This window comes from Pelodiscus sinensis, chromosome 6 (genome assembly GCF_049634645.1).
Source record: "Pelodiscus sinensis isolate JC-2024 chromosome 6, ASM4963464v1, whole genome shotgun sequence".
NCBI classification, from domain to species: domain Eukaryota; kingdom Metazoa; phylum Chordata; order Testudines; family Trionychidae; genus Pelodiscus; species Pelodiscus sinensis.
The window spans coordinates 75,773,663-75,788,765 of NC_134716.1; the positions used below are offsets into that span (position 1 = coordinate 75,773,663).

The window sequence follows — 15,103 nt, forward strand, 5'->3', positions numbered from 1 at the left end:
GACAGGAAACAAAGAGTAGGGGAAAATGGTTAGTTTTTACAGTGGAGAGAGGTAAAAAGCTGAGTCCCCCAAGAATCTCTAATGGTAGCAGTGCAACTCAACATATTAAAAAATGATCTGGAAAAGGAGATAAACAGTGAGGTGGAAATGTTTGCAGAAGATGCTAAATTACTCATGATAGCTAAGTCCAAAGCTTTTTGGAAGAGTTACAATTGGGTGACTGAACAACAAAATGGCAGATAAAATTCAGTGTTGATAAATGCAAAGTAAGGCACACTGGAAAACATCCCAATTATACAAACAAAATGATGGGGTAAAAATTAGCTCTTACCACTAATGAAAGAAAGCTTGGAGTTAGTTATAATGGCTAATTGTATGGAAATATCTGCTCAGGGTGCAATAGCAATCAAAAAACCTAACAGAATGCTGGGGAGGAAAGGGATAGATAATACAGAAAGGCTGCGCCTGCTTTTGCAGAAAAACTTGCCAGCTGTCTACACTGGCTGCTTTAATTTCCGCAAGAACACTGACGATCTCATGTAAGATTGTCAGTGTTCTTGCGGAAATGCTATGCTGCTCCCGTTCGGGCAAAAGCTCTCTTGTGCAAATGCTTTTGTGCAAGAGGGCCAGTGTAGACAACGCAGTATTGTTTTGCGCAAAAAAGCCCCGATCGCGAAAATGGCGATCGGGGCTTTTTTGCGCAAAACCGCGTCTAGATTGGCACAGACGCTTTTCTGCAAAAAGTGCTTTTGTGCAAAAGCATCCATGCCAATCTAGACACTCTTTTCCACAAATGCTTTTAATGGAAAAACTTTTCCGTTAAAAGCATTTGCGGAAAATCATGCCAGTCCAGACGTAGCCAAAATGTCATAAAGCCATTATATAAATGGTACTGCCACACCTTAAATAATACATGCAGTTTTGGTCATCCCATCATAAAAAAATTAGACCTGGAAAAAATACTGAGAAAACACTGACTAGTTGTCCTTTTCTGTTTGTTCTCTCTGGAGAATCTGGAATTTGCTATTATTGGAAGACAGGATACTGGGCTAGATGAACCATTACTCTGACTCAGCATGGCAAATCTAATGTTTTTTAATGCCCATACCAAGGACATTAGGGGGGGCATCAGGGAAATTGCAGATCACAATATGAGAACCACTAATGGACCACTACTTCCTATTCCAAGTAGACAATTTTTTAATATTCTCCACCATGATTTTAAATACTTTGTCCTATTCTGAATCTGCGCAGATGGGGAAAAAACCCATGGGATTAAATTTATGTTTGTACAGCTCCTAGCACAATTGAAGCCTGGTATATGACTAGGGCTCCTAGGTACTAACTACAGTAAAATAAAATAAATATGAATACATTCCAGGAAATGGGCTGGTGAATCTTACTTCTCCCGTGGAGTAATGGGGAAGAAGAGATTGAACTGTGACACTGAACACATGCCGCTCCTTACTCAATATGCCCATTTAACCTGATGCAACTGTGTAAGGAATTTTCACATGATAAATGATTCTAGGATCTGGTCCTATACTTGTATTTCTCTTTGTGCTATTATTGGGTGAAAAATATCATGGCCCCCTTTGTAGGTAAGAGTCTTAAGAGTGGATCAGAGAGCAAAATTTGCCTTATTTATTTATCATAAAGCCATAAAACAAACAGATATTGGTATACAACATTGATCATGCTAAGTGGATAAGGGGAATGACAAACAATATCCAATCTGTTTAATGAGCTATCTTATTTCATTTTCATTTTCTTTTCCGGTGTAAGGCAACCTACACAGCATGCATTTTTGTTTTTCCCTTCTCACTGTTATTTTTGTCTAGGTGCCAGTAGATCAAAGAGTTAATGAAATCTCACTGCTATAAAAGGTCATTTCCAAACTAAATGCAGCAATTCAAAGTGGAAAATAGAATGAGTTCCAAGGAGATGTTTAATGAAGTAACATTTTAGATGTACTCTTTGAAGAACATTTGCAGAATTGTTTGATTGCTTTAGAGCACACAGGAAACAATAAACCCTACACAGCATTAACACTGACTCTCTTGGTTACATTCTGCTGAAATGTTGCCAGACCATTTGGAATCACGAGTATATTTGATATAGAATTACCTAATATGATGGAAATATTTGTGTGTTGTTTGCATAACAAAATGTTTGCAGAAACTGACCTTCCTGTCAGGCTGTACAGGCATGAGTTCCCTCAGCTGAGCCTGGGGCTAGTTGGCTCAGCCCTCAGGCCAGTTAATAAGCCCAGCTAGGTAGTGGCAGAATTGTCTGATTGTCTGGCTTGCTGATTGGCTAGAAGGGGCCGAAGAGTCTGTATTTAAGCTCAGCAGCAGTGATCATCACTGATTGCTAAATGCTTATGCCTGCAGCTGTGATCTATTTGGTGTCTGCTTTATTCCCAGCCTTGCTCCCCTCCAGATCTGCTCCAGCCCTGCTCTTGTCCTGCTTCAGCCTTGTGCCTTTGTTCATCTTCTGACTGAAGCTCTGAGAAGTGGTTTGTCTTCTGGCTCCTGACCCTTTGTTCCTGTTCCCAGCTCTAATCACTAGGCCAAGTTCTGGCTTTAATCACTGGGTTGAATTATCCACATCCCAGTCTCTGCTACTTTTTGTCCTAAATATTCAAAGCATAAGAAATGAATAGCTAGTTTACATTAAAAATAATTGAGAGCACCACCAGAAAAATATTTCTAAGAGTAAAAAGTATGGGGCTACAGTTTAACCAAATTTTCCTTTAATTTGATAGAAACAATAAAGTTCTATCTCAGTGCTCTTATAACAAGAGCATCTATAGAACTGTATGCTTGGAAATGGTCAATATTGCACATATTGATTTTATTCAAAAGAGACAAGCTGGTGTACTGCACTTGCATTTCAATGTGTAGATTCCAGTGTCTGCTATTCAAGGACAAGGTTCATTTCAGCCTCTAAATTGCAGCATGCTAAAGATGGCATTCCTTTCTTTGGTCCATTTTTTCAGAGAAGAAAAAAAAATCAGAGCTACTGAGCCACAATGGAATTGGCTATAAAGCTGGAGGAAATGTGCTTGTATGTCACTGTGGACATTAGCCTAAACAGAAAGGGAAATAGAAAGATAGAAGATTAAAAAACAGATTGTTACTTAGTTTTACAGAAAACCAGCTTCAGTTGAAACAAGTAAACCCAACCCTTTCATTGTTTTCTGCCACTATAGGCTATAGAATAAGTTTCCAAGAGCTGGCATGCAAATAGTCATACTATGTGGGCATTTATAATGCATCTAATATGGTAGCACATTGGTAATATCCTGAATACCCTACTTTGCATCTGGGATCCCCATAGGGATCCTTTTCATGGGGAAAGACTAACTTTAAAAAAAAAAAGACTATTTATACAAAAAGCAGTTTATATGACTAATCATTTCTGGATTTCCCTTTGCTAGTAACTCAATTATTTGTATTTGAAAAATAATCTCCATTAGCCCAACCCCTCCTCCTCCTCCATCTGCAGTGAGTCAGAATGCTGGGCTTTGACACATCTCAGCCCATGCAGTAGCATTTTACACTCATTTTCCATTGGTGTAAATGACTGTACAAGGAGCAAGGCACAGCGCCTATTGACTCCAGTGAGAGTCGCATGTGTGAATAAGAACATTTCACAATTCCCAAGATTCCCTTCAGTATCAGGCTGGGAAAAAATGATGCAAGTAATTTGCAGTGCCCTAAGATGACTGATTTTAAATTCAGATAGGCCAATAAGAAAAACACAAATCCAAAACCAATATTTCATTATTTCCTTCACTGATGTAAGATGAATACTTTGTACATAGATTACCTCTTACTTTAAGATTATGCACTGAATTTAGACATAATGAAGGTAAATGGAGTTTTTCTTGTTTAGGAGATCTGCGTCTCATCAATTATCAATACAGTAAGGCATTCAGTGTGAAATTTCATAGACGTAATTGCTATATTCAGACTGCGAAATTGTATTCCGTCTTCTATATGTCACTAATTTCCATAAAATGAAAACAAACATTTTATCATCACACACACTAACAAAAGATGTATTTCACAAACATTTACATTTCAGAAAAGCCTGATATTTATTTGTGCCTCAACGCGTCCCTTCTTTTGTACCCACAGTTTTGTAGACCCAACTATAGCATTTAGACAATTGTACCTGATATTTCTAATTTTTAAAGCTGTTTGGCCTCTAAATGATAACATCTGCTTATGCAAACGACTATGGAAGTAAATTAAGCTAGCTATCGTCCACAGAATGAAGGAGGAGGCACAACAATAAAGAATTCTAAGTAACATGATTAAAATGATTTATATTGAGGGCTGGATTTAAAGTCTCCACCAATGTGTGTACAAAATTTTACATACAAATACATATACACATGTACATTTTGCCTCTGTTAATACCTGCTCACACAGTTGCCCCATTGTACCACCTTCAAGCACTTTCAAGTTGTAGACAGATGGATTTTGAAGATCATGTTGTTATGTTTTTGTGAATGTACATTCTAATGCTTGTGTGCGCACAGATGTTAGAATTATTCAAGAGTACACAGAAGTGGTTTTATTTGTAAAGTGGGGTACATGTTGCAAATACTTAGATGCAAAATCTAGCCATTAAATTCTTATAAAATTATTTGCTAAGAAAATCCCCCCCCCCCCCCGGAGTACTTTAAATATGCAATATTAAAATCAATGTACAGGCAGTCCTTATGTCGGATCCGCAGTTACGAACGGGCGCTCTGGGCGCTACTGGACCAACCCGGCAGCACCCCAGCTGCTCTGCCCCAGGCGTCCCCAAGTCAGCCGCTGCTGAAACTGACCAGCGCTGACTATAGGAAGCCCGAGGCAGAGTTGCTCTTCCTAGAATCAGCCGCTGATCAGTTTCAGCAGCAGCTGACTTAGGGACGCCTGGGGTTCTTAAGTTGAATCTGTATGTAAGTCGGAACTGGCATCCAGATTCAGCCTGTTGAAACTGATCAGCGGCTGATTCCAGGAAGCCCAGGGCAGAGCAACTCTGCCTCGGGCTTCCAGTAGTCAGCCGCTGGTCAGTTTCAGCAGCGGCTGAAACTGGACGCCAGTTCCGACTTACATACAGATTCAACTTAAGAACAAACCTACAGTCCCTATCTTGTACATAACCCGGGGACTGCCTGTAATTATTTGAAATAAGCAACATTTTAGCACTTTCACACACATAAGCCTCCACCAGTCCATTGTATGCACAAATAAGTTGGATTTGCAGCCTAATGAGAAAAAAAACCTCTTTCAACACAAACTGCTCATTCATTATTTGTGGATGTCCCAAAACACAGAGAGTCAATATCTATTGTGTTTGAAGCACTGATACTTTCAGATGATGGGGTCAAGGAAACATGCCAGGTCTTCCTCTACCAAAGGGAGACAACCAAATGTTAACCTGCTATGAAAGAGCTAGTCCTGCAAAGCAGCAGTATGATTATTTCCTATATAAACTAAGAGGACTTTAATTTTCAAGGATGTTGATCTGGCTCCTTTCATAAGCACTATAAACAAAAACGGACGGACCCTTTACTCAGGGATCCTTTAAGAGAGCGATTATTTTAAAGAGCTCACACATGGAAGAGGGTTCTGCATTTCATTTGTCTATATTGTCATGTATAAACCAATAAAAATCTGTGTCTCTCTCTAGATATTTATACAATACTTATCCCCATGGTGTAACTACCAAAGGCCCAATCTGGTGTGAGAGGGTAGCCTCAAACAGAAGGAAAGGGTAGAATTTGGTTTGTATTAACCATAATAAACATGGATACCAAGCAATTTTAAAAAATTAATTGTGATTAATTGCATGATTAATTTCAGCTAAATAATAATAGAATACCATTTAAATATTTTTGATGTTTGCTACATTTCCAGATTTATTTATTTCAATTACAACACAGGACACAAAGTATACAGTGGTAATTTTATATTTCTTTTTATTACAAATATTTGCACTGTAAAAAACAAAAGAAATCATATTTTCCAACTCACTTAACACAAGTACCATACTGCAATCTCTATCAGGAAAGTTCAACTTACACATGTAGACTTATGTACAAAAAATTACTGTGTTCAAAAATAAATTGAGAAATTTTAGAGCCTACAGGTTTGCTCGGTCTTATTTCTTATTCAGCCAATTGCTCAAACAAGTTTGTTTACATTTGTAAGATATAATGCTGCCCATTTTTTGTTCACAATGTCACCTGAAACTAAGAACAGGTCTTTGTAGGGCACTGGTATAGCCGACATTGCAAGATATTTACATGCCTGATGTGCTAAAGAGTCACATGGCCCTTAATGCTTCAACCACCATTCCACCAGAGTACAGATGTCCATGCTGATGATGTGTTCTGTTTGATAGCAATCCACAGAAGAGTGGACTGATGCATGTTCATTTTCATCATCTGAGTCAGATGTTACCAGCGGAAGGTTGATTTTCTTTTTTCGTGGTTCAGGTTCTGTAATTACCACATTGGAGTGGTCTCTTTTAAGACTTCTGAAAGCACACCTCATCCCTCTCAGATTTTGGAAAAAACCTTCAGTTTCTTAAATCTTTGGTTCAGTATGGTAGCTGTCTTTAGAAATCTCACATTGGTTCCTTATCTGTGTTTTGTCAAATCTGCAATGAAAGTGTTCTTAATATGAACAACATGTGCTGGGTTATCATCTAAAACTGTTATAACATGAAATATATGGCAGAATGAGGGTAAAATACAGAGCTGAAGACATACAATTCTCCCCCAAAGAGTTCAGGCACAAATGTAATTAACATGCTATATTTAGTGAGTGTCATCAGCATGGAAGCATGTCCTCTGGAATGGTGGCAAGAGCATGAAGGGACATAGGAATGTTTAGCATATCTGGCAGATAAATACTTGCAATGCCAGCTACAAATGTCTCATGTGAACACACCTGTTGTCACTTTCTTGTGATATTGTAAATGAAAAGTGGTCAGCATTATCTCCTGTAAATATAAATTAACTTGTTTTACTTAATTATTGGCTGAACAAAATAGGATTGGGTGGACTTGTAAGTTCTAAAGTTTAGCATTGGTTTGATTCTGGGTAGTTATGTAAAAAAAATCTACATTTGTAGGTTTCACTTTCATAATAAAGACATTGCACTATAGTACTTGTATGAGATGAACTGAAAAAATCCTCTTATTTTTACAGTGCAAATATTTTAATAAAAGTAATATAAAGTGATCAGTGTATACTTTGTATTTGGTGTTGTAATGAAATGAATATATTTGAAAATGTAGAAGAACATCCAAAACATTTAGTAAATTTCAATTGGCATTCTATTGTTTAACAGTACAATTAAAACAGCAATTAATTTTGTAATTGTGATTAATTTGAGTTAATCATGTGAGTTAAATGTGATTAATCAACATCTCAAATATCCATTAATTTATAATAATTAGGAGAAAATGATGTGCATATCTGATATGTGCATAACAGCAGTGGGAATATTGTTCAGTTCATCTCTAAAAATTATTGCCCAGCTGAGGCTGTGCATGTCAGTGTAACCAAAGCTGCTTGCCATGCACATTCCAGATGCAGGACATAAAAGATAGTAGGAGCATTGCCTTTTGTGCACATTTTTAGAAATATATATTGGCATTTGTGGCTATTTTTAAACAACTTTTGTCCTTACCTGCCATATCTTCTACTTTGCTGTGTAACTTCTGAGGAGCGATCATGCTGCCTGGTATTGTGACTATTTTTGTCACGCTGTGTAAGGTCATTCAGGGAGGACTTTGCTAAGAGTGTATTTAAAAAATATATTCCTGGGCTAGCAATACATGATGACAGCATGAATACAGAGATGGAATTTAGACAAATCCTTATGGGCTAAATGTGTGGCTTTGCCATGAGTCCTGTGAACTCAGCAACACCACGTGCATCCCACCAGCAGCAGCCTATGAAACAGATGGTGACTGAGAGAGTCACAATCTTCCCCCAGATTTCCCCCTGCTCCAACTGAGACACATCTTTCATCAGCCCCTATGCCTAATGCAGTGTATGTCCCCAAATGTGCTGGTATAGTTGCTCTGTATGATGCGTTTCCACTTCCTACTCCCCTGTGTTGCATAAGGAATAGGAGTTCTACTATGGCCATTCCTTCCTTTCCTCTCAGCCCCCTGCTGCAATCCATAGTGGCTATGAAGAGGAATGGATTACATGCTATATATGTTTTCTCATTCTTCCAAGACTACAGTTTACATTGCAAGAAAAATGCCTCTTCTATCTCTACATAATGACTACCTAAGATGACAACGTGCCCACTTTTTGTACTTCTCTTCACTCAGAACAGGGTTTGATAGTCCTTTGACAGGAAAAGATGCTGTCATCAGCATAAAAATATAAAGAATGTCACCATTTTGTGTGCAACTATTTTTCTGCACATGGAACATATATGGAAGTCTATATTGTTTGTTCCTGCAGACAATTATGCAATTGTAATTTGGAAATTTGCATTATACAGTCTTTTATGCACAGAGTCAGCTTCAATATTCAGTTATGCCTGCACCTATTATATACCTAACTATAGTGGCAAACAGGACAAGTAGATGTCTAAAGTGATGCCACCATGCCTACAGCATTAGAGTTAACTTATGTGATTATCTCAAAAAAAATTAATTGTGATTTAAAAAATTAATATTGATTAATAACAGTTGTAATCATACTGTTAAAGAATAGAATACAAATTGAAATGTATTCAATATTTTGGATGTTTTTCTACATTTCCAAATATATTTAAATTACAAACTGTATAGTACTCACTTTATATTATTTTATTACAAATATTTGAATTGTTAAAAATGAAAAAATAGTATTTTGCAGTTCAGCTCATACAAGAATTATAGTGCACTCTTCTTATCATGAAAATGTAAATTACAAATTTTTGTTTTATTTATTCTGTAACTGCACTAAAAACAAAACAATATAAAACTTTAGAGCCTACAAGTCCATTCAGTCCTACTTCTTATTCATCCAGTCGCTCAGATAAATAAGTTTGCTTACATTTGCAGGGGGAGGGAGTGGGGGGCAATGCTCCTCACTTCTTATTTACAATGCCACCTAAAAGTGAAAACAGGTACTCTCATGACACTGTTGTAGCCAGCATTCTGAGATATATACATGCAGATGTGCTAAAGAGTCATATGCCCCTTCATGCTACAACCACCATTTCAGTGGACATGTGGCCATTCTGATCACATTTTCTGCTTGGCAGTGGTCCAAAGCAGTATGGACCAACACATGTTCATTTTCAACATCACAGTCAAATGTCATGAGCAGAAGGTTGGTTTTCTTTTTTTGTGGTTCAGGGTCTGTGGCTTCTGCATCAGAATTTTGTTCATTTAAGATTTCTGAATGCATGCTCCACACCTTGTCCCTCAGATTTTGAAAGGCACCTTGGATACTTAAACCTTAGTTTGAGTGCTACACCTTCCTTTAGAAATCTTCCATTGGTACCTTCTTTGAGTTTTGTTAAATATGCAGTGAAAGTGTTCTTAAAATAAATATGTGCCGGGTCATCATCTAAAACTGCTATAACATGAAATACATGGCAGAATGTTGGTTAAACACAGAGACTGAGACACATGATTCTGCCCATTATTTTTTAAATGAGTGTCATCAGCATGTTCTCTGGAATAGTGATTGAAGCATGAAGGGGCATAGGAATGTTTAGTATATCTTTCAGATAAATACCTTGCAATTCCAGCTACAAAAGGATTGTATGAATGCCTGTTCTCACTTTCAGATGACATATGAACAAGAAGTGGGCGGCATTATCTCCTATAAATGTAAACAAAATTTTTGTCTGAGCAATTGACTGAGCAAGAAGTAGGACTGAGTGGACTTGTAGGCTTTAAAGAATTACATTGTTTTATTTTTGAATGAAACTATTTTTTTCATAAGTCTACATTTCTAATTTCTAATTTTTCATGGTAAAGAGAGTACACTATGGTACTTGTATTACATTAATTGAAAAATTCAGTTTCTTTTGTTTTTTAGAGTGAAAATATTTGTAAGTAAAAATAAATACAACGTTAGCACTGTACACTTTATAATCAGATTGGTAATTGAAATCTACATATTTTAAAATGTAGAAAACATCCAGTGGCATTCTATTACTGTTTAAAAATGCAGATAATTATGACTAATAATTTAATTGTGTGACTAATTGTGATTATTTTTTAATTGCTCTACAGCCCCATCTAACATTCTAGATATATTTTGTAACTGTTCAAGCAGTTGATCTAGCTCAGTTAAGACAGTGCCTGTCTCAGATTTATAAGGACTGAACCAGGGATTTTCTCTTAATCACCATGAAGCTATTCAAATCATGGTGATGGAGGAACTTGGAAAATTAACAGAAGTTGGTCAAAAGAGCCATTAACCTCTATATACCTCATTTAGATCAAGCCCAAACTTTTAGGAACAGACTGTTGTCTCATTGTTATGTGCCCTATGCAAATCATTCATGAGCAAAGCAAAGCCATACATATCCAACTACACTGAATTTTGTGTGCACTAGATTTGATAAGCTATGTAGTATCCATGTGCCTGCTCAAGTTCTAAGTCTGGGGGAGTTTAACAACTGACTTCAGAGGAAGCAGGATTGGGATCCAAATTTGATTTTGTGTTTTTCAAAGGGTATGTTCTTGGGCTTTAGAACAGAAAACAGGAAATGCATTTATTAAAAACACACATTTTATAGGGAAAATTTCCTTTTGCTTTCAGATGTGCTCATATTTGGTTGATAATCTCATGTGTCTATAAATTTAAAATGCTTTTCTACTATCCTAAAAATACTTCAAAATTTAAAATAATAATTTTCTGTAAGATTTGCTATGTTTCCATATAATGCCCATCAGTTCACATTATTTTTATAAAAAATGTGCAAATATTAGGAAGAATCCAGAAAATGATTGAATTGTAAGCTTGTTCGAAAGCTAATTTGAAATTAATGGGACCTTTCTTTGGTTCATCTGTATCACTGATAATAAGAGACTACTATTTCTCCCATCTTCTGGCAAAACAGGAAATGCTGTTTGTATAAATGAAAATGCTAGCTCAGTCAATGGCATTTCATGCAAGGCTGTAGAAATTATATGCGGGAAATGTACATAAACAATGTAAAGAGACAATGAAGAACTAAACCGTATTTATACAAGCATTTGAATTAATGACTCACAAGTCTCACCTAATGTTTTATTTCTATTAACTCAATAGCACACAATACCCTATCAGTTCACCACTCGGTACCTTATTTGTCCTAAAAGTCATCCAACTACATATGAAATCTAGTTGCTTTCACCATCATTTTCCACATCAAGCACACATCTCCTGCTGCTATGCTGGGAGGAAGTAAAATCTAAGGATTTTTTAAAACACTTCATTATTTTTTAATTCTATACTACAGTGCATTAAAATTAAAATGAAAAGCCCTTCCACCTTATATTAATTGATGAGCTTTTCAGAAATTGTCATAATTGTGTGTGGGGTGTTTAATGATTGCTTCGTGTAAAATATCTTTGGTAGCATGAGATCAAAGCAAAGCAGAGATGTCTGCTACAAGATGATAATTCAGGTAAACACACTCAATGGTAAAAATGCAAATGTTCAAATGTGATTGATTTTGCTTCTATTTATTTTCCCCGCCAAGGCAACGACAAGTTCAAACTAATTCCATACTTGCTATAAAATAAAATATTTTTTTTAAATATCGAAACAACTATAAGACAACCCATTTCAATTTTGTTAACTTAACCTAGATCTCTAATGATGAAACACTCGTCAAAGGTTTCCTTTTAGTCAGCTTTCTATTGTGCTCCAGGAACATAAGAAGGAAACCAAAAGAAATTAATCCAACTAAAAGTATTTTCAAATAATTCAATAGTTAATTAAAACTGTAACAGATCATAGCATCCCTGCTCCCTACCCAGGCTGACAGCTGCAGTTCTTTCTATGCATACTGTACACCTCATCACATTAATTGGTTTCTACTAGCTAGCCTTATCAATATATTCCAGAATCAAAGTGAACTTTAAGGCATTAACATCCCTATTCTGATTTCACTTGTGCCATGAACAATCTTGATTTTCACCTTATATAAACACCGCTGTGGGGGGTTAGAGCTCTCTTAGCTACTTGCAGAAGTGCATCATCATTATTAGTATTTCAGTATGTTCAGAGGTCTCTCACAGGATTGGGTCCTTTTTCTATTAGATGCAGCATAAACCCAGAAGCAGACACAGTCCCTGCCCCAAACAGGCCACAATCTAAATTGAAACAACTTGCAATGAGAGTGGTAAACAGTATTAGATAGGGGAAGGGGAGGATAACAGTTCTAAGATCAAATGGTCCATATTCCAATAATGCAAGCCCTCTCAATGCACCTTGGTGCTACTGGCAGTGGCTGCTGCTGCTGCTAAAATTCTCACAGAGCTCTTCTTCAGCTCAGCTCTTCTTCCTACGTGGTCTGTAACACATGGCGACAACCTATGGCAATCAAGAAATAAGAGATAATAATAGTATAACTAATAACCATTAATCACGATCATCACCCCATTCACACGTCAAGCCATTCTAGCACCATAGTCAGAATTACAGTTTACCTTTCAGCTGTTTACAACATTCACCCTTCTGTTACACCCATTGCATTCTTGTAGTTCATGAAAATATTAATATTTTCCCTGATCCAGCATTTGCTCTATACAAGAGTACGTTAGCACAAGGAAGTGTCAAATACTCTAATTCAACTGCTTTTAAAAAACAGACATAAAATTGAGACTGTAATAGTGTAAACAGAGAGATGAAATTACACTCCAGCAGAGAGAGAAACACATAGACACCACGACTGAGTTACAGACAGACATCTGTTACAAGTCTGTACTGAAACACAGTTATTCACCATAAGAGACACACATTTATCCACATAGTCACATGTAACATTATACTACTTTTTCATTGTGGAAGCACAGAAATGTCAGGGACTCTCATTCTTACCTTGCCACCCTATACAAACCCTTTCCAGACAAAGGACAAAATGTTTCCAAAGGGTATCTGAGGATGTCACACCTGAGATTTGACAAGGTGCTCACTTGATACCTAGACACCATGCTAACATACTCCAAGAGAAACCACCTGAAATATGAGAGAGGCATCTGTATCATGGATGTTTTTCCCAGCATCCTGGAGCTACACATATGAAGTTCTCTCATTGCATCCACAGACATTTCACACAAAAGCATACAGGCTATCAGTGAGACCACACCAAAATTTATGGCAATAATGTTCTTGCCACTGACCTTAGTTTGTTACAAGGGACCAAAATGTTGGCAATCCATGTGTGTGTAGGCTCAAGGAGCCTCATTCATGTTGCACTCTGAATGTTCAAAAGCTAAAGATTCAGTTCTTGCATTCTCCTGCTCCATCCTAGATTATTATAATATTTTTCAAGGCCAGCTACAGAGTGGTCTGCTATCCAGAGAATATTCTCCATCCAAAATATCTGCAAATGTACCAAGGGCATTCATTAACCTCCAGAGTGAAACATCAAACAGCTCCCGGTTTCCCTAAAGAAAAAGTACAACCTGACCAGAAAGCAATAGGCATGACAATGGTATACACCCACCAATCCCAGCTCAAAATATAAGACATTGAGCATGGTCAGTTACAGAAGTAGAGAAGTCAACTGCAATACTCCCAGACAGTGCTTTTTTTGTAAAACAAAACAACAACAACAACAAAGGTGCTGATACTCCGGGGAAAAGTTGTTGAGCTCTGACTGGAGGTGCCGGTACTGCATCTGGAGGTGCCAGTACTGTGTACCGTCACAAAAAAAGTACTGTTGTCAAACAAGCCAAAGAACTTGGGCTAAACCAGAAAAATCTCATCTACCTGGACACTGACTTCTCTAGACAATAAGCCAAGCAACTAGTTCCTAAATCACAGAAGGACCCATCTGAGCTGCATGGTGATCTGCACAAAATCACTAGTCCCAGTTTAACCCCACTCTGAGATTTATATACAAGAGATGGACACACTTAACCATTCTAGTTTTAATGTGTGAGATTTCTTTCATTGGAAGCAGTATGCAAATACCACCTAACTGATCCTCCCTCACTTCAAGCTGAAATTTTGCCTCTAGCAAGCTGCAGACATCTGTGTCAACACAAGCCTTGCAGTCTCATCCAACGAAGTTTAAGTTCAAAAAACAGAAGCTGTTCCAATAAAAGATATTACCTCACCCACCACATATTTCTAAGGGCAAATCTACACAGCAGCATTATTTCAAAATATCAAAGTGAGCGTCTACCCAGCAAGCCCGCTATTTCAAAATAATTTCAAAATAATGGGTTTCTTATTTTGAATTCTGTAACCCTCATTTTACAAGGAATAATTCCTATTCCCAAATAGCTATTTTGAAATAGGGTGTGTGTAGACAGGAGATCTGGGGAAAGGAGGCAAACCCCCAAGATTTCCACACCCGGCAAAAAAATGCAGATGTCTATGGATGGATGGCTGACAGCATGGGGCCACCTCAGGAGCAGGTGTGTATGAAGATCAAGGAGCACAGAGCCTATGCCAAGCGCCTGCTTCAGGGTGGTACCACAGACCTGCCCTTACTTTGACCAGCTCTACTGCATCCTGGGTTGCACCCTGACTCCCACCATTGTGGACTCTGGGCTGGAGACACCCATTGTTGCCCTCCAAGGGGGCAGAGTCAGTGTGGAAGAGGAGCTGGAGGAGGAGGCACTAGGTGAGGCCAGCACCATCTTCATGCTTCCCAGCCAGGAGATCATGCTCGTACTGGAATGGGTACCTCCCTCCCAGGATGTCTCCCAGGCTTCATCCGAAGCCAGGGAAGGTCCATCAGGTGGGTGCCATTACTTTCCCTAGACACACATGGGTGGAGGCGGCAGGCAGCAAGGGGCTACTGTGTGCTCTTTGCTTAGCCTTTTCAGCCTGGGCATCATGCAGCAACCTGTGCATGTGGGTGCACGTAGAGTGCCGGTCCAGGGCACACAGCCCCAAGAGGCT

The 15,103-nt window shown here is 37.9% G+C and overlaps 1 long non-coding RNA gene across 2 annotated transcripts in view; it reads right to left on the bottom strand.

Annotated features, from left to right (window-relative positions):
* The window catches only part of LOC112547357 (uncharacterized), a 79,005-nt gene that overhangs the window by 39,268 nt on the left and 24,634 nt on the right, over positions 1 to 15,103 (bottom strand). Inside the window, exons 1-2 of one of the 2 annotated variants that reach the window (XR_012904819.1) lie at positions 13,369 to 13,543; positions 12,457 to 12,559 (exon numbers count right to left, since the gene is read on the bottom strand). This is a non-coding gene — a long non-coding RNA (uncharacterized LOC112547357). Of the gene's footprint in view, positions 1 to 12,456; positions 12,560 to 13,368; positions 13,544 to 15,103 lie in introns of those variants that run through there. The other variant, XR_012904818.1, reaches the window with a different exon arrangement.